A 26,022-nucleotide genomic window follows, 5' to 3' on the forward strand; every position below is an offset into this window, starting at 1 on the left:
TTAAATCAAAATCTTTTAACTAACAGAAGTGTATTGAAATTACTAACACCTTGGAAATATGACTGATAAATCGTGTCCTTTATGCAACACTCAAAATCACTGAACAATGAAAATTAACAAACTACAATCATGGCTAAATGCATGTCAAGCAATGCTACAAATACCTTTTGATTGCTGTATCTTTTCTGCATAAAAATCACGTTCAAAAATCTTTCCTTCAATAGTATTCAATTCTTAGCGTTTTCACTTCACAATATTTCGCCTCTTCAAAAGGGGACCTTTAGCTCTGACCCAGAGCTCTTCGCCTAAGGAATCCAGTCAATGTCACATCACGCCCAAGATTCGTCTATGTCTCGCCTTCTGCGCTTTAGCTGTTCTGCCTTTTGTGTGCTATTCTACTTAACAATGCTCTTCTTAATCCTCAAAGACAATGGGCCTTTTCATGTACCCAAGATATATGTATATATAAGTTAAAATTTTTCCAACAATCTGTCCGTTACACAAATGACAGATAAACTAGTGCTATAAAAATTTTGTTTCAATAAATCGATACATTACAATAAATCGTTACATTATAAATACAGTCAAAAATCTTTTACAAATAATCTCTTCATGGTACAAGACGCAGACAATATGTTTCTCATATTCTTCTACAATTAAGTCTAACTGATCTCTAAAATGCCTCTATGTCATGAAAAATAGGGGGTTTTCTCTTTACACGAATCTTTCGCGGCTGACTCGAAACTGTAGCTATGACGTTTCAGTTGAGCTGTTTAGCATACACCTATGAGGCTCCAAGGGACTTGCAGGGGAGGGAAGTTCCCCCGTTCACCCTAGGGTCATGCAAATTTAAGTAAAACAAAGTCTAACAATGGAGATATTAATGAAGGGCTCATCTGTCTACAAAAGAAACTGAGCCGTGGATGGATCGTGTTGATGCCATTTGTTCTTTGGCATTTTGCAACAATCGAGTGGTGTCTTATTCCTCCCTGAGTTACTACCATAACGAGTTTCTGACTTGACTCTGTCAGTGGCAGCAGCAGCGCTTATCGATACTAGTACTGCTGTACCATCTTTTGTGTGACCACTATATTTCCGTGTGGTGGTGTGTGTGGCAGTCGGTCGGTTGGGACAGAGCGGCGCGTGGTCAAACCGGGACCACAAGCGCGTGGACGCGTGGTCTAATTGTGAGGTTCCAGCTGCGAGAGCTACAAAGTTCGTTGCCCACCGAACCTGGAAGCTGCAGTTGAGCGATCAGTTAACCTGTTATGAAACCTCAACTGCTGTGACATCATTTCGTTCATTGCCGGTTGTTGCTTCCTGGGCCATTTCGGCTAGCAGCAACATATGGTGTGTTGGAGTCGGTGAAATTTTGCAACCGTCTTCCTGTATGGTCTTTAACTATTAAATTGGTTGTTACTTATCAGTGAAGTGCACCAGCAGTATTTTCTGCCTTGTGCCGTTAACGCCCCAGTTACCTGCCCTGGTCGTTAGCGTAGTTTTCCGTCAGTGTGTTTTTCCTGTTGGTGCTGTCTGGCACAGCGTGTAGTTCGGCAGCCTTTTAGTTGATTGTTCTTTTTTTTTAGAGTGGTTATTGTGCTTTGGCTCTTTTTTAGACGCCAATTTTGAAGACGTAGAGCTGCTGGTAACTTCGTCCTTGGCTGATACTTTCTGTTGGCGTGCCATTGGTCGGGTGGAAGCGAACTGATGAGGTTGTTGGTCGGTCTTTCAGCCGTCCCTGCATCTACATCTACATCTACAACTACATTTATACTCCGAAAGCCACCAACGGTGTGTGGCGGAGGGCACTTTACGTGCCACTGTCATTACCTCCCTTTCCTGTCCCACTCGCATATGGTTCGCGCGAAGAACGACTGCCGGAAAGCCTCCGTGCGCGCTCGAATCTCTCTAATTCTACATTCGTGATCTCCTCGGGAGGTATAAGTAGGGGGAAGCAATATATTCGATACCTCATCCAGAAACGCACCCTCTCGAAACCTGGACAGCAAACTACACCGCGATGCAGAGAGCCTCTCTTGAAGAGTCTGCCACTTGAGTTTGCTAAACATCTCCGTAACGCTATCACGCTTACCAAATAACCCTGTGACGAAACGCGCCGCTCTCCTTTGGATCTTCTCTATCTCCTCTGTCAACCCTACCTGGTACGGATCCCACACTGACGAGCAATACTCAAGTACAGGCCGAACGAGCGTTTTGTAAGCCACCTCCTTTGTTGATGGACTATATTTTCTAAGGACTCTCCCAATGAATCTCAACCTGGCACCCACCTTATCAACAATTAATTGTGTATGATCATTCCATACGCATCGGGTTGCCATCCGATTATTTAACCTTACTCTTGGCTGCCTGTCTCACCTCACCTTTTGTTAGAGCCGCCTCCTCAGGTTGACCCTTGGAGCACTTCTGAACACCATTGTTGTGTTAGTTTTAGATTGTGATTTTCATTTTGTCTGAAGTACTGTGTGAGGCCTTCAGCCGTCTATTAATGTAGTTTGTTTTAATTTTAATATAATGCTTTCAACTGACTTAAATTAAAATTTGAAGACTGATATGATTAAAAACTAAATTAATGTGTCTTAACTAGAGTTGTTTGTTAAAGTTATGATTAAATTCCGTCTTAGTGGGTTCTGTCAATTTTGGTGGGAGATCATGAGAGATGATTTATTAACTTGTTTACGATTTTATGTAATGAGAGTTTCCTAAATATTCTGCCTGACTGGCGGTTATCAATGTTTATCGGAGTGATCTATTAACGAGCTATGATTTTATGTAATGTAAGTCTGTTAAATAATCTTCCCCGAGTGGCGCCTGTCAAATTTCACGTGACTGCTTTTGGTAGCTAATAAACCCATTGGAATTGAAATGTTCACTTTATTGGGTCAGCCCTTCGACCCCCCTTAGATTTAAAGGTTAAACAAGCGGGTGTTGAGTAAAATCGTATCAGTCACTTTCTCCTTGTCTATCCCCTCCTGGAGATACGAATGGGGGACTAGTCCATAATTTTTTGCCACTGGAGAGACCATCATGACACTTTTCCAATTACATACCACATGTCCTGTGGATGCACGTTGTGTGTCTTTATGGAGTGGTTTCCAGTACATTCATACCTGCTGCATTCCCAAGCCGTTTATCACTGCTGATTCTTCCGCATTTTGGGGGCAGTTTCCCACCTCAAGGGCCAGAGTGTGACCCGAAGCTCTGTCGACACCTCCCCCATCTTTGATAAGGCCGCTGGCAGCATTTGGGCAGCTTCTCATGCCAGAAGTCTTCGACCGGCTTTGCTGACTATTATTCAAAATTTAAGCAGTGGCAGGATTCCAACCCGAGACAGAGGATGTATTGATTAGTAATCAAGGAGCCCCCCCCCACTTTTTCTGCCTCCCTGTTTTTAATTGCATCTATCTACTTATCTAAGTTGAATAACTAAAAAAAAAAGAAACGAAATCAAATCTAACCCTACTTGGCACTGCCACTTTTACCCTACCACAAAACAAAAAATGAACTCTCCCTCTTCATTTGATAGGCTGCACATGTCTATAATTTTGTTATTTAGTTAATTTTTTATTACATTAACTCATGCTGCACTGTTAATGGCTCAGTCAATACAGCTTTCCACGAATCTGAAAGTCTCTTCTCTTCCTCACTGCTTGCAGTTCGGGCCGTTCTATCTTCGTTGCGATGCTGCGAGGAATGTCACACTGAACATGGCGCTCCCCAACCAGCGAGAAGGTTAACGAAAACTCTGCGTAAATAATTTGCAACGAGCTGACGTTGCTTCGGCGAGCGTTCAAGAGCTCCACTTTCTCCCTTTCACTGAAGATGTAGTCGATGGTTATTCCGTAGAACCATGTGAATGCAAGATATTTGGCGAGGGAAAAGTAACAGTCGTCTGGACACAGAAAGGGTCCGAGGTTCAATCATGTCAGGCGTGGCACGACTCTAACAAGCTAAGATATAAGCCAGTCGTCGAACACCAGACGACGACACGCACGTGAAGCGATGTTCCTCTGTGTCCAGAAGGAGATAGCCGGGGCAAAGTGGGGATCCGTTAATCCGACAGCATCGAGCCGGTGTCTCGAACCTTATTTTCTGGCCGGCCGGAGTGGCCGAGCGTTTCTAGGCGCTGCAGTCTGGAACCGCGCGACCGCTACGGTCGCAGGTTCGAATCCTGCTTTGGGTATGGATGTGTGTGACGTCCTTAGGTTAGTTAGGTTTAACTAGTTCTAAGTTCTATGGGACTGATGACCACAGCAGTTAAGTCCCATAGTGCTCAGAGCCATTTGAACCTTATTTTTTGTTCGCAACCTTATACCTTGTCGCGTGCACGGTGGTTGGCAGAAAGTGATAATGTACTGTTTTTCACACTCGTGGCCAACTAATAGTTGGCTACTTGTTTTCCACCATGTCCTTCCTGAACATGTGTCCTGTGCATAGGAAATAACCGAAGGATAGTTTGCCGTGGCCGTTCCATGAACGTGCTTCGTAAACATGATTCTCAAATATCTCAGTTTGGCAGCGGGAGAATTGTTGCTGTCCGGGAGGCTGCCACCAGCCTGTCCATAACACTCGCTCCGGTTTATTAAGCTGCGGACTTCATCAGCTGAACGAACCAAAAATAGCGCGTCGCTGCTGTACGCCCTATAGCGGAGAGTGATATTAGATAGTCTGTGGTTGGGACATTCGAGGTCGCGGTTGCATAAAAGTAAGTCTTAGAGACCACTTGATGGGTATTGTGTCCGTTCTTTGACTTGGACTCGAGAGATGGCTACTTCCAGAAGGCGCCGCTGGGTATCGAGGAGCATGAGGGGACATTCCATATGGTCCATCATTTGTAGGTGGAAGTTATGGTGCATTCTATCGAAAAGAAATGGCTGGAGACGATGCCCGCTCATAGGCGCCATGCCGAGTCGATTGCTGATATGTCCCTGCAGTCGCCGGTGATCATTTGTATGTTGACATCCCCTCTTGCAATATCTGCTCTGGGACGAGACTCATTGGCAAATTCTTCTTAGTGCGGCCTGCTGGAAGCCTGGCCAAGATCTTGTTTACGACGTTCAACATCGTAAGTGGCCGATAGCCATTGACAGATTACCTTCCCACTGGCTTGTGTCCTTTGAAGAAGGCAGGCGGTACTGTGCAGCCTGGGTACATGAGTTCCCGGAACATTGTAACCCAGTGGGGCGTCATGATGTCACGAAAGATCCAGTAAAACTCGATTGGTAATTAATCGGACCCTGGAGATTTGTTTACAGCGCTTTTGGCCGAGGAGTCCCCCATATCCACAGGCGAGACTTCCTCCATTAATGCCGTCGCCTTTGCCCTGTCAATGATGCGTGTCATTAGTTGTACCGCTTCCGCAGTGGCCTCGTCGCCTATGACGAAACCGATCCTCCATGGCTTTCACTATGATTGCTTGGGTCTCACAGGTGAGTGACGTAGTTGGCCCACGTTGCGGCGACTTGCCGACGGCAATCTCCGGATCCTGGAGGTGTGTTGTATTCATCTTCCAAAAGCCGGTTGTGTGCCAGACTTCTTGAGTGTTTAGATGGAGCGTGCAGATATAGCCACTGTGATCAGAGAAGAACAGAGGCCATCGTTCGGCGACCACCACTCCCTGTGTAAGACCTTGTGAAACGTATGTAGGATCCAGACGGCACGCCAAATGACTGGGAAGATGCGTGTGCCCAGATTTTTCGCTGTGTATTTTTCCTCACGTGTGGCACAAGTGAAGATCGCGAGTCACCACATCCAGTTCCGAGAAAGGCGTTTAGTGCGGGGTTTGATGAAGGACGGAATTAAAATTGCCACCAAAAACGCTGTGTTCGTACCGATCTAGGAAAAGAGATCGAGGGGGGTGATCCAGCGGAGCAGACCCTGCACCACGGAGTAGATCATGTCGGTGGCTTCTAGACCATCGCGCACTAAAATTACCACGCCGGCGTCTGTGTGGGAACACCAGGTGTCACGTGCATTGCGTAGCCATGAAGGTTCGGGAGTGCGTTAGTTCGCAGTTCCTACAGGAATGCAAAGTCGACTCCCGCGGTTAGTATTGTTTCTGTCAGAAGTAGGATCTTGGCAGGGGAGCTAACCATGTTTATATTCATTGTGGCCAGGCGGTAAGCCTGATGGACCGGTGGTTGGGCAGGGATATCTATGATGATGGTAAAGAGAAGCGGACGGAGTGAGTGTCGCCACAAACTTCTGACTGAGATCTTCCCATTGTCGTTTAGATCTCAGCCGACCACGGATCGGGGTGCTGCCCAGTTCCGGCGTCCTTGGCCCGCGATGTGGGCGCGAAAGTCTAATCATGTTCCATAATTTCATGGTGGTGGATGAGGAGGGACCGACTGGCTTCGCAGCCGGCATTGGAAGCCCCTTGCTGATCACTGTTCACTGTAGAGGACTGGCAGATGGACCCATCCCGTCCCGCCGTTCGTTCTCCAGGCGTGGCAGTTATGTCATCCTCAAAGTCGGCATCCTCAATGCTCAGTTATTCTTCGTCCTGCGAGAGGGAACTGCCGTGTTCCGACACGGCCCTACGGCTTCGCTTCCGGCGTTTCGGAGAACGGTAGCTTCGTGTGCGGCCTTCTGTATAGAACGATGGCATTGACTCACGCCTAAACGACACAACGGCTTCTATTGGTACGTTAAGTTGATCGATTGCCGTCATGCGGTGCGCGAAGTGTCCGGTGGTATCGATGGGATTGTACGGAGTCTTGCCATTGGTCAGTCTGGGTCAATTTGCGGAGTGCGATTCCGGTACTGCGACGTCGGTTTGTTGCGTCTGGACAGACGGAGATGTCGTGAGCACCGTCGCGTAAGCTGCTGGGAGGGATATCGACGATGATAGAGGTGCCACGTCATGTGGCGGAAGTGGTGTGATCCGACGCTGGAGGAACTCGGAACGTAGATGGCCTTCCTTGCTCCATTCAGAACAAGTTGTAGGTTGGTAGTCACAAATAACTGTGGTCCAGCAGCCTCATTTTTGTAGCTATCATAATACGTACCGTCAGAGAACAATGCGCACCTGGCGTACTCCATTGAGGACTGGATACGTCTTAAATTGGGTGCACTTTTCTGCCCCGTGCCACTGTACCGTAGAGCCTGATTTCAAAGAGTAGATCGAAAGTGTGTATTGTCCGCAGTCCTAATCCGGCATTGCAATTTCAACGAGGCCAACGTTTCTGTCTACGTGGCAGAAAGGGAGTACTTGTTTCATCTCTCTAAGAAACCTGTCGCATGTAGCGCTGTTAGTAAGTTTCACATAGATTACTTACGATTGAAAAGTGGATGCCGACATTGTTGGCAGACGGGGTCTTGACCTCTTCCTTTAAAAAGTGTTCGACATCGTGTGATTTTCGTCCAACAAAGTCGTTTCTAAAAGTGAATTTCAATGTTGATGTCCGGTATTGATTGGCCAAGATATGTCGCACTACGGCTTCGCGTTAGTATTGGGCGAAGGAAGTAAACAAGGCTCTGAGCACTATGGGACTTAACTTCTAAGGTCATCAGTCCCCTAAAACTTAGAACTACTTAAACCTACCTAACCTAAGGACATCACACTCATCCATGCCCGAGGCAGGATTCGAACCTGCGACCGTAACGGTCGCGCGGTTCCAGACTGTAGCGCCTAGAACCGCTCGACCACCCCGGCCAGCGTAAGCAAGGCAAGCGCTCGTGTGCTGCAGGCGAAAACACACAGCACATCCGCTATGCTGGGCTGCTAAAGCCTAACTGTATTAGACCGCAGTTCTGGTGGCAATAACGGCTGGAAATTCTGAGTCCTGCTCGTCCTCTGCACTCATTTCTAGTATGGAGACATCTTTCTGAGTGTTCTTCAGCAGCAGTTGCGTCTCCCGGCAGCGAGTCTATTCTCTTCCATTATCTGACAGCAAGTGTTGTCTGACTTAGCACTTTGAAACTAGGCTGTTTCGAATCTTGCCATCCAACTGCAGCAAACCTTGCGAGTTCCAACTAAGAGTAATTTTGGAAATAAATTTAACAAACTCCTATTCTTGCGTGTTTTGTGATGGATGACGAGTGATCGTCTTCTGAGGGAAGGAAAGCAATCCCTCCCACTCCATGACTTGTTTCTGTCCCTAGCCAACCGCAGAGCTTACACAAAGACGCAAATGGGAAAGCGCGCCTTATACAGAAATAATTATTGTGAATCGATCTGAATGCCTGTTGCTAGAATTTTAAACGAACATTCTTTCGTAGAGTGTCTGTAGCGATACAGCTGGTCTCACGCGTAACCTTAGCCATTCTGTCAACTTGATGTGTTATCTTTCCAAAATTATTCCTTTTAGCTGTCTCAAACAATAGAGTTTCAAGGCACTTATGCTGCTCCAAGTCACCCGTTATCCTGTGATGGGACGAAGCGAATTCTGCATTCTCTACCTGCTCGAGTGGACAGCTTTGAGCTCCGAGCACCATTCATGACTGTCTGAGCCTTTTATGTAAGCTGCCATGTTGCACGAGTCAGTCAGAAAGACGCTGCAGAAAGTAAGAAAAGAAGTAATTAGCTGAGCATTTCTGCAGTTATGAGGCAACGTTAAAGGATCGACTATATTGACTATTGGGATGTGCATAATATGTTACAGATGTGTTGCGATATAGTTTGGTGATAAACTGCCTCATAACAATTGCTTTCGTAGAATCAGTAATCGAAATGGGACACGCCAATCTATGTCATATTCCAAAGAAAAACTTTCATCCATTCTGGATTTGGAACACTGCGACTGTCTTGTTAAAGGTTTCAGGAATTACTGCAACCAATCGCCGTTTTTTCTTAAAATTTTTATTTATTCATGACCGGTTTCGAATCGCCTGGCGATTCATCGTCAGATGAAACAATTTAATTTGGAGTATTGTGGGGGTCGTGCATCTGTGGCAAATACAGAGACGAAAAAGTGAGCACTCTATGTGGGAAGAACTCCAAAGTAACAAGGTAACAAGCCCTTTTAGTGAAGAGAAATAGCCAGTTCATGTCGTGGGAGGAAGAACTTGTCGCAGCCACTTGTGTGCCCAGGTGAAAGCTGTTCTCAAAGATCAACGTGACATCTAGTGATCAAGTCGGCATTACGATGGTGTATATGGTGTATTATACCTTGGAAAATCCCTCTAGCCTTGACGGTGGCTTCAATTTGGCGAGGATTTAATGGTCTGAGATGCAAATGTACTTATTAAAATTTTAGGAAGGGTAAGTTCCTCGCTGGTGATTAATGTAACTATATCGATGCGTAACAAACAGCGCTCTGTAATCTAGTTTCGAAATCGGAGGATTTGTCCACATAATGAGCACCCTCTCCCTCAGTGTGGCAATTCCAGACCACATATGAGCGCTGCGACGTCTGCAAGAATCCGCCACCTTGTGTTCAATGTCATCGATCATCCTCCATATAGTCTCGACTTGGCACCATCCAATTCTCATCTGTTTCCAGAACTTAAAGAACACCTTGGAGGACTACACTTCGATAGTGATGAAGCAATGCAAGCAGAGGTGAAGTTGTGGCTCAGTTGAGATAGTCAAACATTCTACAGTGACGAAATCAACAAACTGTTCTCTCGATTGGAGAAATGTATTCGTTGTTGCAGTAACTATGTTAGAAATTAATATGTAGACATGAAGAAGTAAGATGCAGACTGTTTTATTTAACATGCTTTGAGAGTTTTCACATAAAGAATTCAGTGACATTACTTTTGAGCATGCCCTCGTTTGAATCGCAGCGTGAAATGTCAGATATCTGAATGGGGTAGGAAGCTAGAAAATACGAAAACGAGATATCCGAATATTCTATCTTGATACTGTGGCATTTAGTGAGGTGACATGGAAAGTAACAAAGTTTATAGTTATACAGCTTACTATCAACAGTAGGATAATATGGGGTAACAGGAGTAGGACTCTTTATCGACAGGAAATTAGTGCAGGAAGTGAGTTATTGTGAATAGTTCCACGATAGGATTATTCTCATCACAATTGATATCAAACCAATGCCAGCAACATTATTTCAGATAAACCTACACATGAAACACATTGAACATTTTTGATATATACTCGACAGGCCACACAATATAGTGTTCCAGCAATAATTTCACAATTATAGATGGCTATAGCGGCAGCGTGTCCCAATATTTCTGCAGGGGACTTCCAACGACTTACTGATTCCATACCACGTCGAGTTGCTGCAATACAGCGGGAAAAATGCAACAGATATAACAAAGTTAAACAATAACGAAAAGACAGCTCAGAAGGCTATGAAAGCCATAAACAATGAACTAAAGAAACACGAAACAAGTTATAAAGTTCACCAAGAGGACAGAAAACATTCTAAGATATAAACACAAAGCTACGTAACCATAACGCTATAATAACTAACGCAAGCAAAGGCAATACATTATGTATATTGAAAGAAGCAGAATACATAAGAAAAACATTAGAGTTCTTTACTGACAATGGCATAAAAGACCCAACAAAAGCATTCCAGGCACAACGCAATTCTAAAAAACACACACTTCCTGCTAACTGACAAAGGAAAGAAATATAGCACTATCATGAATCCTCAGGCACTAAAGCTAAGATCACAACCAAAGATACATAAAGATCGCTGTCCATTTTATCCAACTGTGAACTCAAGAAACAGCCCAGGTTACAAAATTACAAACAAACTTAACCAGATTCTAATTAAGACATACACATACACTAAAAACTACTCAGTAAAAACAATCACCAGCTAATAGAAGAAATTAAAAACATCAACATTCCCCATTCAGCCCAACTTGTATCATTCGACATTACAAACCTATACACTAACATTACCATCGCCGAAACACTCAAAATCATCAGATAAAACCCCATAAAACATGAAAAACTCTCATTGCCCGAAATTACTGAATTCATGGACCTCCTTGAACTAGTACTAAACTAAAACTATTTTACATTTAATAATAAAACCTTCATGCAACATAGATGACTTGCAATGGGCTCAAGCATAGATGGTACAATTGCCAACATACATATTAACCGCCTCGAGCAAAAACTGTTGCTAAAAAGTCAAGCTCTATGGATAAAATCGTTTACTATAAACCATATGTTGATGATACATTACTCCTCGTAGATGGTGACACGAAAGAAATTAACAACATACTCGACACATGGTAACATCAATTTCCTTGATCTAACATCAGTAAAGAAAACAGCTCACACAGCTTCAAAGTTTACAGAAAGGTAACAGCAACAGATACCGCCATACCACAACACGCAAACTTGCTGCACACAGAGCAGTGGTCAACAGAGCCAACAATATACCAATGGATAAATATGCACATCTTGATGAGCTCAGCATAATAAAACAAATAGCTTCAGCAAATGGCTAGGATGAAGCATTAATTGATAATCTGACGCAAAAACGCAAAACAATGATAAACCATCCTTCATACATGAAATGAAAGAGAACCCCACGGCTTGCATACCTATCAAAGGCAAATTCTCTTACAAAATAGCAAACATTCTCAGACCAAGCGACAACACACAACAAACTGCAACACACACCGAGACACAATGTATACACACAGACTGATAAACACTCACAATCATGCATCTATAAAACTGTATGTAATACCTGCAGATCCCTTTATATAAGCCAAACTGGGAGAGACTTCCGAACAAAATATAATGAACACATAAATACTTACCACACTAACAATTACAATAGATCAGCAATAACCACCCACATAAAAGATACAGGCCACCCATTCCATGATATTGCGAATGATCTTCATATATTACACATAAAGGATAAGGGATACGAAATGGAAATCTTCATCCATGGCACAGCACATGGAGATGGATTATTAAATGATAAGTTTGAGAGTAATAATGTTAACTTCTTCAAAAACGTTTCCAACATTAAATGTTTATTTCATTGGCAGTAGAGTTTTCATTAAGTATGCATGTAACATTCTCCATATTGCCAATACATCTAGATAAAAGTCTTCATCTTCACTACAGTTATATATTACTGTCTTTGAAATTGTAAATAGTTTAGCTTAGATTTTATAACTCTCTTGAAAGTTGTAAACGGTCTTTGAAATTGTAAGTACATTTCAAAACTCTTTGGAAAGTTGTAAGCAAACGTTTGTGAGAAAGCTAAGTTGTGTTTGACCTGTTACTGTGCTCTGGTGCCATAAAATGAAATCACCAATAAAAATGTAAGTAAACGTATTAATATATTACCTAATAATGCTAATCACATAATGTACACATTGCAACAGATTTGTCCTTCCACACAGGTTTATTTTTCTATTCTTAACCCCACTAGCACACACAGCTAATGGACGTAACCTATCAGCTGATGTGTAAGTAACTGTATAATGTGCCTGATGATAGCAGCACGCTGCCAAAATGCATTGTGCTAATAAAATATTAGTAAAAAGTTACTGCAGCAGTATAAAATTATTCCACTTAATCTTATAATACCGTCGCAGACCTCAAACAACATCCATATAACATGGATAAATTTAAATTTAAACAATGTTGGTAGGAGACAAAAATTTAGGGGTTGGAGACGCTGCAAAAGGAGTCCAACATGGTTCAGTTTTGGGTCCACTCCTATCCCCAGGTGAAAGATCTTCCTCTTAACATTCACAAGCAGATTTTGTACTTTCTGCACAGGGTACTGGTATTATAACAAATGCCAGTAGAGAGAAAACAATAGAAGACATTATTAATTATGTTTTTCGAAAGAATATTAAGTAGTTCTCTGAAAATATACTCTCCCTAAAGTTTGAGAAAACAGAGAAAATTCGGTTCTGTACAGTTAACAGAGTCATACCAACAATTGATGTACTACATCAATAGGAGTTAGTAAACAGAGTAGAATTCTCCAAATTTTTGGGTGTTCATTTTGATGAAATCTGGAACTGGAAGAAGAATATTACTTTCTCAAAGTGTTAAGTTCAGGTATCTTTCGTTTGTTGTATTATTGCTAGTCTTGGGAACAAACGAATGTACCTTCTGACGTACTTTACAAATTTCCACTCGATAATGTCTGCGGTAACTCATCATGTAGAAAGAATGTATTGATTGCGTAGTAACGAGTAGTAAGAATAATATTCGATGTTATCTCCCAATCCTCATGTAGATATCTCTTCAAAAATTGGGCAGTTTAATTAAACTGTGATAATACATCTCGAAAGAAATTCTTCATAAGCAGTCGATCACAATTTGAGAATACTAATTATGTCCGTACCTACAACACAAGAGGGAAAAGTGACCTTTATTTTAGCCATTACTAACGCTGCCAGTTGTTCAGAAAAGAGTTCAATATGAAGAAACAAAAGCATTTGATCATAATATAAAATGTCTGACAGGTAGGAAATTAATTTTGAAAAGTAACCTAAAATCAGGTCTACTGTACAACTCTTTCTACTCCACAAAAACTTTGACCAATTTCTCAATAACATAAAACGTCTGACAGGCAGCAAATCAGTTTTTAAACGTAACCTAAAATCATGTCCCCTGTACAACTCTTTCTATTCCGTGAACGAATTTTTATTTGAAAACCCCAGTTTTTATTTGTAGTTGCATTAATAGGTCTAAACAAACAATATGGTCATGAATTTTGAAACCAATCATATATACATATCCTGTAAACTGACTCCTTCCACGTCATTTCGCTAAGAAAGTCGTTCATACCATCTATGTAATTAACTCGCACAGGTGCGACTTGCTATTAACATGGTGGCTTGCAGGACTTTTTCCGCTCAGTACAGTTGTTATTTCTCTTGCCTAATTTATGGGAGATATCAGATCACTTTTTCTGTTATGACGATAGACAACCAGAATGTTTAAAGTTCAGATACCTTATAAGTGATCGTTTAATGAAGTTTCCCGTTTAGATTCCTTGCAACCTTTTCGCGGGAGAGAGCGAGCCTTGCAGATAGACTGCCCGCGACGCTGGTGAACTAAGCGGGTCGTTTCCGAGAAGCGATGGCGACACACACGGATTACGGCGGGAATAGACGGCCCGGGCTGGCGAAACGCGGCCGTCGTGCTGTCACTTGGCGTCGTCATTAATAATTCATGACGTGCCGCCGCCAAGGGGCAGCAAGGCCGAAGGGCAGGAGGGGGCGGTGGAACAGGTGGTGCGTGGGCGGCTACGCTCTGCCGCTGGCCAGACCCCCGCCTACATCTGCCCCCGGCGGATTTCCAGAATTCTGTATTCAGGCTGAAGCATCCTGCATCTCCACGTATCTGTCTTTCTTACGATGTGCCGCTAAGTCACATTCTAAAGAATGACAAGATTGCGACAAAAACACTTTCCCCAGTTTTATTAACAAGGCACAAAGTAGACTTCTTTTTCCTTCAGAAACCTGTTTCGGCCACATCTGGATATTTTCACATCTAGAAGATCAAGAGGATGACAGCTATAATCGGCATCAGCTGGTGCTCGTTGTCTGCATAGAAACTTTTTCTGTGGATAGCTACAATCTTTTTTGTTCTTCTTCTTCTTCCTGGCCATATCCCGTATCTTCACGGAGTCAATAATTAATTTTCGGGTTTGACAACGTTAGTTATATAGGGTGCTCAGATGTATTTCCCAGAAGATCTGGTGTTTACACAATCATCTTAAAACACTGTAACAATGTGTTTTAAGTGATTTCCGTCTTTGGTTGATATGATATCTGAAGATGGCACCCGTGGAGTGTCGAAATCAGCAGTTTTTGGTTTTGTACTACATTCTGTTTGATCTGGATCGAGTCCACGATGGATCCAAGGTGACTGACTATTACTCCATGTGAATATGTGAGAACATTTTCTGAATGTGGGCGAACCGTGTAACTGAGGCAGGAGGTGGGAAACTGCCCAGTATTCACGTACTTGTATGTGGAAAACGGCCTGAAAGTCAAATCTAGGTTGGCTAGGTGCTCGCCCTCGTCATTAATCCGCTGGGCAGATTTGATCCGGGGCCAGCGTGCCTCTCTGAGTCACGGAACCAAAAGCGTGTGCATCAGGTCATCACTGTTACTGTCTCTACATTTTAAATGTGAAGATGACCAGTACAGTAATAATAAGTGATCTAGACTATGCTTTGTACAACGAAAAGTATCACAATGCTGCCCTTATGTGTTTTTCAGTTTTCCTCAGTAAGGATCCCAAAACTGTTGGGTCAAAATTACTCAAATGGTTGAAGATCATAAACTTAGTATTTTGATACAAGCAGCTAATTTTATGGTTGGTTGGGGGTCAATTGGTTCGTTGATTTGGGGGAGGGGACCAAACAGCGAGGTTATTGGTCCTATTGGATTAGGGAAGTGTGGGGAAGGAAGTCGGCCATGCCCTTGTAAAGGAGCCATCCTGACATATTCCTGAAGTGATTTAGGGAAATCATGGAAAACCTAAATGAGGATGGCCTGACGCGGGATTGAACCGTCGTCCTCCCGAATGCGAGTCCAGTGTGCTAACCACTGAATCATGTTGCTAGGTCTATTTTTTTTAATGAATGTATTAGTAATTTATTGAATTGTATTTAAAATACATATCACATAAAATTTTAGGATATTCTCCCAGACTTTCATATCATACGTTAAAACAGACAGCTAGAACCCTCCCACCCTAGGGCATGTACTTGAGGGCAGTGTTATGCAAATAGAAGACGTAAATGACGATGAAATAGGACACACGATACTACGAGAAGAATTTGACAGAGCACTAAAAGACCTAAGTCGAAACAAGGTCCCTGGATTAGACGACATTCCATTAGAAGTACTGATAGCCTTGAGAGAGTTAACCATGACAAAACTCTTCCATTTGGTGAGCAAGATGTATGAGACAGGTGAAATACACACAGACTTCAAGAAAAATATAATAATTCCAATCCAAAAGAAAAACAGGTGCTTACAGGTTTGAAAATTACTAAATTACCATTTTAGCAAGTCACGGTTACAAAATACTAAGACGAATTCTTCGCAGATGAATTGAAAAATTAGTAGAAGACGATATCGGGGAAGATCACTTTGGATTCCATAGAAATGTTGGAACACGCGAGGCAATCCTGACCCTACGTCTTATCTTAGATTAAGGAGTGGCAAATCTACGTTTCTAGCATTTGTAGACTTAGAGAAAGCTTTTGACAATGTTGAATGGTAAACTCTCTTTCAAATTCTGGATACTTACAATTTGTACAGAAACCAGATGGCAGTTATAAGCGTCCAGGGGAACGAAAGGGAAGCAGAGGTTCCGAAGGGTGTGAGACAGGGTTGTAGCTTATCTCCGATGTTATTCAATCCATACATTGAGCAAGCAGAAAAGTAAACGAAAGAAAAATTTGCAGTACGAATTAAAATCCATGGATAAGAAATATAAACTTTGAGGTCTGCCGACGGCATTTTAATTCTGTCAGAGACAGCAAAGGACCTGGAAGAGCAGGTGAACGCAATGGACAGTGTATTGGAAGGGAGATATAAAATGAACGTCGACGAAAGCAAAACGAAGATAATGGAATGTAATCGAATTAAATTAGGTGATGCCGAGAGAATTAGATTAGGAAATGAGACATTTAAAGTAGTAAATGAGTTTTGCTATTTGGGAAGCCAAATAACTGATGACTGCAGAAGTAGGGAGGATATAGAATTTAGCCTGGCTACGGCAAGGAAAGCGTTTCTGCAGAAGAGAAATTCGCTAACATAGAGTATAGATTTAAGTGTCAAGAAGTCTTTCCTGAAAGTATTTGTATCGAGTGCAGCCATGTATGGAAGTGAAAATGGACGATAACTGGTTTAGACAAGAAGAGAATAGAAGCATTCGAAATGTGGTGCTACAGAAGACCGCTGAAGATTAGATTGGTAGATCACGTAACTAATCAGGAGGTATTGAATAGAATTGGGGAGAAGAGGGATTTGTGGCACAACTCGACTAGAAGAAGGGATCGGTTGGTAGGACACGTTCTGAGACATCAAGGGATGACCAATTTAGTATTGGAGGGAAGCGTGGAGGGTACAAATCGTAGAGGCATACCAAGAAATGAACACACTTAGCAGGTTCGGGAGGATGTAGGTTGCAGTAGTTATGCGGAGCTGAAGAGGCTTGCATAGGATAGAGTGCCATGGAGAACTGCATCAAACCAGTCTCTGGACTGAAGACCACAACAACAACAAATTATCTACCCGCACATTCGTTTGTAATCGTAGGTCAGCTGCTCGCGTATTCTAAAAACTCTATTGCTTTAAAAGGAACAACATCAACGAGAGGATCACACAGAACAGCTAGGACGAAATACTTCGTGCTGATTCATTAAAATGATCCAAGAAAGTGTTAACTAGTTCAGATTTGGATATGAAGGGACGACGAGTTGTACTGTATGTCATCTACACCACTTTCTATGGACTCGTTGCTAAAGTGAGAAATGTTTTTGGGACCGCATGGTGTTCTTGCGTCAGGCACTCCTGCAGCGAATCGTTTTAAAAACCTGCGTTGAGGATAGGGGGTGCACATTGCAGATCTTGTACATCTCATCCCTTTGCTGGGGATAGCCTTGTGGCGAAACGCATTAAAAAGACTGAGTTGAGGATGGGAATTCCGATAAGAAATAAAGTGTTTAGGAAAGAGAAGCAGGAAGCGAGTAGCGATTTAAAAGCGACTGAAATCTGTGGGGCCGGCCAGTGTGGCCGAGCGGTTCTAGGCGCTACAGTCTGGAACCGCGCGACCGTAACTGTCGCTGGTTCGAATCCTGCCTCGGGCATGGATGTGTGTGATGTCGTTAGGTTTAAGTAGTTCAAAGTTCTAGAGGACTGATGACCTCAGAAGTTAAGTCCCATAGTGCTCAGAGCCATTTGAAACATTTTTTTTATCTGTGGTTTCCGGGTAGCAATGTCAAGCTGGAATTGCTGTAACCTCCCAGCAAAATTTCGAAGGACAATATTTAAATGTTAATGAGAATAGAACCTAGTGTAACCTCCCAGCAATTTATAATAATTTATGGACAATGACAATAAATGAGAACTAGCAATCTGACCCATGTGTAAGCTCCCCACAAAAATGAAAGACAATTCAATGATAATGAAATCTCAGTGACAATGAAAACGCAAATAGACCGAAATGTTGATCTTAGGCCCTGTTCTTACTTCAGTAAAATTGCATCTGCTCTTATTTTCGCCATAGCTTGGAGGAAATGCATCGCAAATATTCTTTGAACTTAAGTAAATTTTTCCTTTAAGGAAATGCATGGGAAATTTTCTTTCAATAAAATGTTTGTTTTGTTAAAATGCTTGGTTTCAAAACAAAACTATTATTGGGGCAATTCTTGACCAAATTAATTACAGTTGAGTTACATTACATTATCAGATGAGCGCAATGCTGCTTCATTACCTTATTAAAAAATATACCTCGTCCTGAATCTTGACCAGAGACCCATGTCGACACCCGCCGACTCCTCACACACAACTCCGACTGTCTCTCGTGCGCTACTACATGCTCTCGCGACTCGCTACGTACAACTGAACTCTCTCGCAACTCGACCGCAACTGCTACTGCCGACTCCCTACATGCAACTGCACTCTCGCGCGGTCAAGGGCCGACTAGCAACGATAAATAACTCTCTGGTCAGAGATTCTGTCATGCCTCGCCATCGCTGCTACCGAGTACATACGCGTTTCATTGTGCACGTTGTAAAGTATAGAAAGTCTGCCGCATCATAGAAAGTTTAAATCGCGTCCAAGGATTACGAATATTTCGCGAGCAAAACATAACGATATACCATCAAGAAGACGTCATGAGGAAGAAAAAAGAAGACATCGTCAGAGGACATGGCGATAATAGTCAGGTATCCGCATCAAGAGGAGGCATCACTGAGCACTGGGGAGCGCGAATGGAAGCAGTGCATCATAGTAGCAACGAGGAGGTGCGCTTACGGCCCACACGCAGAGGTCAGGAGTTCGGTATGGTGGTGCAGCAATGGCCTAGTTTACAAATATCTACATCTTCTGAAGAGCAATGAAACTTACCTAAAGTAGGTCGAAGTTCACATCAGATATAAGAAGACGTAAATAGTAATTTTGCAGCATATGTACAAGGACATGATGGTTAGGAGTGGTAGGACAAGCTAGAAACGTAGAACGTGTAACTTAAGGAAAGCACAGAGGGGGCCTGCCAAGATGCTACGGGTTCACTACAAGACATTAGTAACTTGTATCTACTGGAACATTCTGAAGGAGATCATGGATGAAACGCGAGTCATTTATCGGTAAATGACGGCAGAAAATGGCTCCAGGGACTGTGTGTTCGAAAGATAATGTAAATGAATAAATACTCCGGTAGCTATTAATGAGGATAAGGATAAAGCTCCTGGAGAATTACTGCAGAAGTTTGAAGGAGGTAGTAAACTATCTAGCGTTGACCTGACAACTGATTTGAATTATTAGAAAACTGTAGGCAATAAATATTATTTTGAAGGTGGGGTAACCGCCGCCAGATTTCATATGGCTGTTAAATACTTTTATTAAAAAGTTTAAAGTTTTGCATCAATAGAGATGCATCTTTGATCTGAGACTCGCACTAGCACAACTTTACGCACAAGGCTCATAATACCAACGGATCAGTACAGTTTACAGTGTTGCTGTACATACTTCCATGCTGTCTATGGCATGATGTTCCATGACACCAATCAGTGTACTCATGGAATGGACAAGGCCTCGCCGCAGTTAGCGGAACAGAACGTCTATCGTGTACAGACAGGGGGTGAGCCCTCAGGCGATTGTATTAACGGTGTCTGAATTGCCATTTCGGCTCTGTGTAATGTTCAGTCCAAAAGGGGTGCAGCAGAAAGTATTTTGGAGGGAATTCCCCCAGATAATTGATCTAGAATGTTGTTTGATGATAAACCGCAATACTTTGCTGGTAAAGGTGACTTACTCATTAGTATTGAGAATATACGATATGGAGACGAGAAGTGGAGTGAGCCGAGTTTTGTTAATAGTGGAGCTAAATTTTTAGATCAGCAGAGGGCGCAAAATACCCAGTTTGGTGCATGTTTCCGTTGTAGGAAGAAAGGCATCTTGTTAAAAAATGCCTGGTGCTTAAGAGAGGGCGGTCAAAGACCTGACGCCAGAGGTTATGGACACACTCTGCAAATGGAGCAGAGCCCCTCCCTCGGTTGTGTACAGTGAAGGAGCGGTGTTTACCCTTTGAGTTTGTTGTTTCTGCACGCGTGTACGTATTGCTTGATCCAGGCAGTAACGTGCCGTTACACGGATTCACTCGGAATGTGAGATACCATCAGCTAAGTTATTATTGCCTAAGTTATTACCGGAAAATCAGCAGTAAACTCGGTCCCCGGCTAGCTACCTCGGGTAGTCACCCAAGCCCGATTAAAGTTTCGGCAGTTCACTTAGCTGCTGAGATGCTTGCTGATTAAAGGCTTGACCGTGAAACTTTTATTAGGGTGCAATTTTTTGAAGTCTATATGTTGTAGATTATGCCAGGAGCTGTTCTGCATTTAAGTTTCAACCTAATAAAGGTTTTACCTTCTGTATCATGGCTTGTGTATGAGGGCTTGTAACACCAAAAATGCAGGATGCCTAGCACCTGCTGCCGACATATACTTTTTTCTGAATGGTATGTAAATATTTTTAATTTAAATGTTTTCTTTTAATAAGTAAGGACGTTGCTACGCTATATGTGTAAATTTAGGTAGACGTCTGTTGACATTTCATTGTATTTATCTGTGTCTTACTGTAAAACTTATAAGCTCTGGGAAAAAGCCAAAGGAATAGTTATTTGTATCGATGAGCACGGATAATAGCAGTGCTTCTGCATTGAAAAATCTTTGGGTGGGGAGTTGTTGCGCGGAGCGCGTGGAGAGAGAGAGAGAGATAGATAGAGAGAGAGAGAGAGAGAGAGAGTGACTGGTTGCAGCGCTTAGAGTGTGCGGAAGTGTGGTTTAACGCTCCCGCAGTAGAGAGTACCATTTTCGGCTGCATCATGGACCCGCGCCGGCCAGATGTCTAGTAGCATGAGTACGGACAGTGGACGGGCGGAAGGGGCAATATTAATTACCATTGCCCGTTCCTGTAACTAGCCGTGGCTCTACAAGATGCTACCGTCTTCAACAACAGCAGCAGTTCCGGCAACACAGTTTCGTCGTCGGCTCCGAGTTTCGTCGTATGCACAGCACTGAAGTAAGACCGTTCATTGGTAGAAAGTGTTAACAACTAACCCAGCAGCACAAATGAATGTGATTTGATTGATAAAATTTATTTAAATAATAATCAGTTAAACTCAGGGCGATTGTGTCCTCATTGCCCCCACACATTGTTACCAAACAGGATTATTGTTCCTTTTTTCCCTTATATGCTGAGTGTCATAAGGAACAACTTGAATAGTTACAGCCAGTTTATTAATGAATAATTTCACTTTTAAGAATTTAAGCCTCAGTCTACATTCAATTAACTGTTATACAACAGAGGTTCCAGTGTATGACTGAAGTAAAGCAATTTCATTTTTCAAGTTTGAGAATCAATCACTGGAAAAAAATCCAAATCTAAAGAAATGCACAAATTAAGAGCGTGGAAGTTTTATTTATTTTACATAAAGCTTGGAGCTCATGGCTCTTTGATTTGGTACGTAATCTAGTATTTAATTCTGTTCAAGTCAGTAAAAAAGTTTCAGTTGTTCAGACTCTAACATGAAATCCAATTTGCAAAATAAGTAATGGCAAAGTAGAAAGTGATTGCTTTTTTTCTGAATTTCTTTGATGACGTTATGTTGAAGTCACTGAAAGTCATTGTTTACGTAACGAAGATCAGTACTAACATACAGTTTGATTACATATTTTCAAATCATTACTCGATTGCCTTTTTCAAAATTTAATGCCAAACATAACGTAAAAGTGACTTCTCAGTTTTCTTTATCATTACATACTCACTTAAAATTAGTGTAAAAAAAGTGACAACCTTCAGTTGCTACGTCATTGTTCAATAATATATATTTATCTTTCCCGTCATCTTGTACAGAATTTTGGATGTAAAGTGCCCTGGTAGGATGGCGACCGTTAATTATTTCCTTTTCGTTCATTAGTGTAAGTTTTGGATTCATGATCAGTGGTACCCCTTCTCTGTCCAGTGTTGTTCGTGAGTGAATGCACAAAATAACTTTCGTTTTCCAAATTATAGCCCTGTTCGGTTTAATTACTTTTATTTTTAGTAGACTCTCCATCAGAAGGGTCTGTTTTACACTTTCCTCCTACTTATCGGTATCACTTCTTCGGGAAAGATAGCCTTATCCAATTAGAAAAGATCCATTAGGCATACACCCGACCCACGGTCATATTTTATATCGCAAGCAGGATAGGCCGATTAGTAAGGGGTAGGTTACGTGCTCATGTCACAAGATTTGATGTGGAACATCTTCCGGAGGTGCAAGCATCTCGGTTAATTGGGTTCTTTGGAACGGTCACGTAAAATTGTTGATCCTTTACTTAAAGAGGGAGTAATCCGACGTTTGGTTGTACCATAGGGTGCCCCAATTTTTTGGTTTATTGCCCGTTTCAAAATGGTTAAGGACTTATGCCATTGGCGGACTACTAAATTTCCACGCTAAAAGTCTTACAGCTGAACTGCATGTGTAGCACGACGATGGACGCAGAGGTGGTCGCAGAGCTAGGAAGGCTGGTGAGCGAGGTATATGCGAACATATTGTGTCGACAAGAACTTTACACACGAAATGGAAGAATTACACGCCTTTCCACAAAAAGGCCAAGGCTGCAAACGTTATAGTAACGCAACTATGCACAGAACATACGGTTACAGTCGAAATAACTTCAGGAGATTAACATGGATCATCTAGTCGATCTACGCTCAGTACTCATTTGACATAGAACCTTTTGCTGAGGTAATAAACTGAAATTGTCCGACTTGCAGATGGCTGACTACTACTTATCTTAACAGACTTTAATGCTGGATCAAACCTCCGGCTCTATGACAGAACATATTCCAGAGGACAAGTAATAGTCGGCGTTATAAACAAATGTAATCTTTTAGTTTTAAACAAACTAGGCGAACCGCCAACTTACCACGGAAATAGTGTAGTAGACAGTGACATAGACATTTCTCTGGCAATCAGCGCATCATTAATACAGGTAGCGAACTGGTAGGTGTTCGATAGGAGGATAATCAGTGATCATAACCCAATAATTATATACACTGAACCAATTACAGACACAACACCCAAGGTTGCTGTTACGCAAAGCAAACTGGCAAAAATTAAGGCGCGTGATTCAGAAGTTTCCTCTATATGTCACCCAAGGAAGCCATAGACAACGGAGCTCACGTTCTTACAGACGTATTACAGAGAGGAAAAGCTACAGCAATACCTGCAGCACGCGACGCACGCTAACTAAGAAAAGACACTCGTGATTATTGACGGTAGTACCAAAAATCGACCACTGCACAGGAAAGAGAAATTAGTCTTCAACATTACCGTGATGCTAAAACACGACACAAAGACGAATTACGTAAGACCAGGAAAGACCACTGGGACACATATGTTAGGACAAACTTACAGAACAACATATGGGAGGAGCAATTTAAACTGCAGACTGAACGTTTCATGATCCCTACAGTAGTACCAATACTGAAGAAACCAGATGGTACTACCACAAGCGGTTGGAGGTCCACAGAACAGTACCTCCTCAACAAACTACTTCCTGACGATGACCGCACTCAGGACAACCAACTTTACACCGCCCTTCGCAAACTGCTTGATGACAAATACGAAAGTGAATGTATCATAATCCCCTCTACTCGTGAGGAAGTTGCACTGGAAATACACAAAATAAAGAGAAAAAAAAGGCTCCAGGCTCTGATGGCATCTATCCCGGAACTACCAAACAAGTTGCTCCAGTTATAGTAGCATACCTGATAGACTTACTGAATGATGCTCTACTTGAAGGACGAAAACCGAATCTATGGAAGACGGCAAATGCAGTTATAATCAAGAAAGCAGAGAAGAAAGACCCGACTGACCCTAAGACATACAGACCTATATACCTCATTAACGTTCTGGCTAAGGTACAGGAGACAATCGCACCGACAGATCTTCTATCTTAGCCCAAATCAATTTGGTTTTCGACCACATAAATCCATCGACGTGTAACCTTCCCCTCACTTATCGACCTTAATGACAGTGAAAATTAAACCGCGTGTACCTAATGGAAATTTGGGAAAAGCAATCGTCACCGAAATTAATCTGTCGGTAAAGAGGGAGGAAAGGGTTGCATCTAAATGAAAGGAAAAATGCAAATGAAACTGGTGGAAATTAATTTTGAAAAGGGGTAAAGTTAATGAAGAAAGTAAATGTGCGGCCGTTACGTTAACAATTAGCTAGCGGTAATTAGATATTTGAGATTTGGGGGAAATTACGGTCGCCAGTCCTAAGGACAATTACTATAGTAACTGAAAAAGAAAGGTTATTACACATATAATTAGCACTAGAAGCGTGGCAACTGAAGGTTGACACGTGTAGTGTGAAAACTGAATGTTTGTCAGAAGTAATAAATTTCGCTACACTCTGACTTAATTTAGCAAAAGAGTTAATAAAACCGGAAAATTGAAAGCTAATTTAGTGACTGAAATTATTAGTGAACTTTGTTTTCTGAAGTACTACGAAATTTAATTAATAAGGTTAGTCTTGGGCTACCTCAACAATCATTTCAAATAATACTTGAAGCTACGCAATTTAGAAATAAGAGGTTTATCTTTGAACTTGAATTAAATGATTCTGAACAGTTCACAATAGTAAAATTTAGTACGTACCAAGCTGAGCTGCAGTCACAGGTAAGCTAAAATATGGTAACAAAACTCGCTCTCTTAATTTGTGCTTGTATAATCTAAATATTGTAGCCAGCTATGAATACTTTAACTGAACTTTGAAATTAAAGCAGTGAAATGGAATGATAATACTTTAAAGCTGGCGTATGAATTTCAACGACACTCGGGTTCATTCCAGAAAAGGAAGGGACCCTGCTTGGTAATGCAATTGGGACAATGAGCCACAAAGGTTCATGCTACGTTGCTGTAATTTAGTGAGATAAATTTAACAGTTTTAAAAGCTGAGGTCTGCCATACAGTTCTAAGACTTTACGTGCTACCAGTCTTCCTTGTTGGTTGACTGAAGGTTTGAAGTCGTCGATCGAGGAGGTGGCGAGTCACTCATTGTCGGCCGTCGCTGTTGCAGAAACTGGATGTTGGCGCGCCTTCTTCTCGACACGGTCTCCAGCCGAAACGGGCTCTTGATGTGTGGCAGCTAACGCTTCCCGTCCGCGACACCATGTCAGAAACTAACATAGCAAGTCGAGCGCAATTACATGCTGGCAAACCCCGAAAGCGCGTCAACTCGCGGGAGCGTCACACAACTCACCTGCTCCACTGCCCTCCTCCAGCCAGACTCTGCTCTGCCCGCGCTCCACGCGGCAGAGTTAACACTACCAAATATCCTAAACACTTTGGTTTTCCACACGACCTATCGATGTATTCGTTCGATAGCACAGTTTTCCCTAGGCAAGACCCAGCGTAAAATACAAATAATATTTACAAAACAAACCAATTATACATGGACATAGACGCATAAATATATATACAAATAGTAAAACAATTACAATATATAAAGGCACAGAAATGTCATATATTCAGGTAACAAAATAAGGAAAAAATTTATAGTATAATAGATGGAAATAGGAGGATATGCATTTCCTGCGTTACAGACGCAGTAAACAGGGACACAGAAATGACACAGAAAATACATGGTGTACAGAGTAGCAATCCTAACTGACATCTGACATAGCTAGTGGTTCCGACAGTCTAAGGTGGCCGGCGCTATTTGCAAGACTCAAAGAGATGAATATTCCGCTGGCTCTATACAACAGTCTTAGATATTATTGTAAAATCAGGCTAGTGGAATAGAAGACTGGTCCCAAAAGGTTATAAATAGGATAACAAGGGGATGTCCAC

Source organism: Schistocerca serialis, chromosome 8 (assembly GCF_023864345.2).
Source record: "Schistocerca serialis cubense isolate TAMUIC-IGC-003099 chromosome 8, iqSchSeri2.2, whole genome shotgun sequence".
Taxonomy (NCBI): Eukaryota; Metazoa; Arthropoda; class Insecta; order Orthoptera; family Acrididae; genus Schistocerca; species Schistocerca serialis.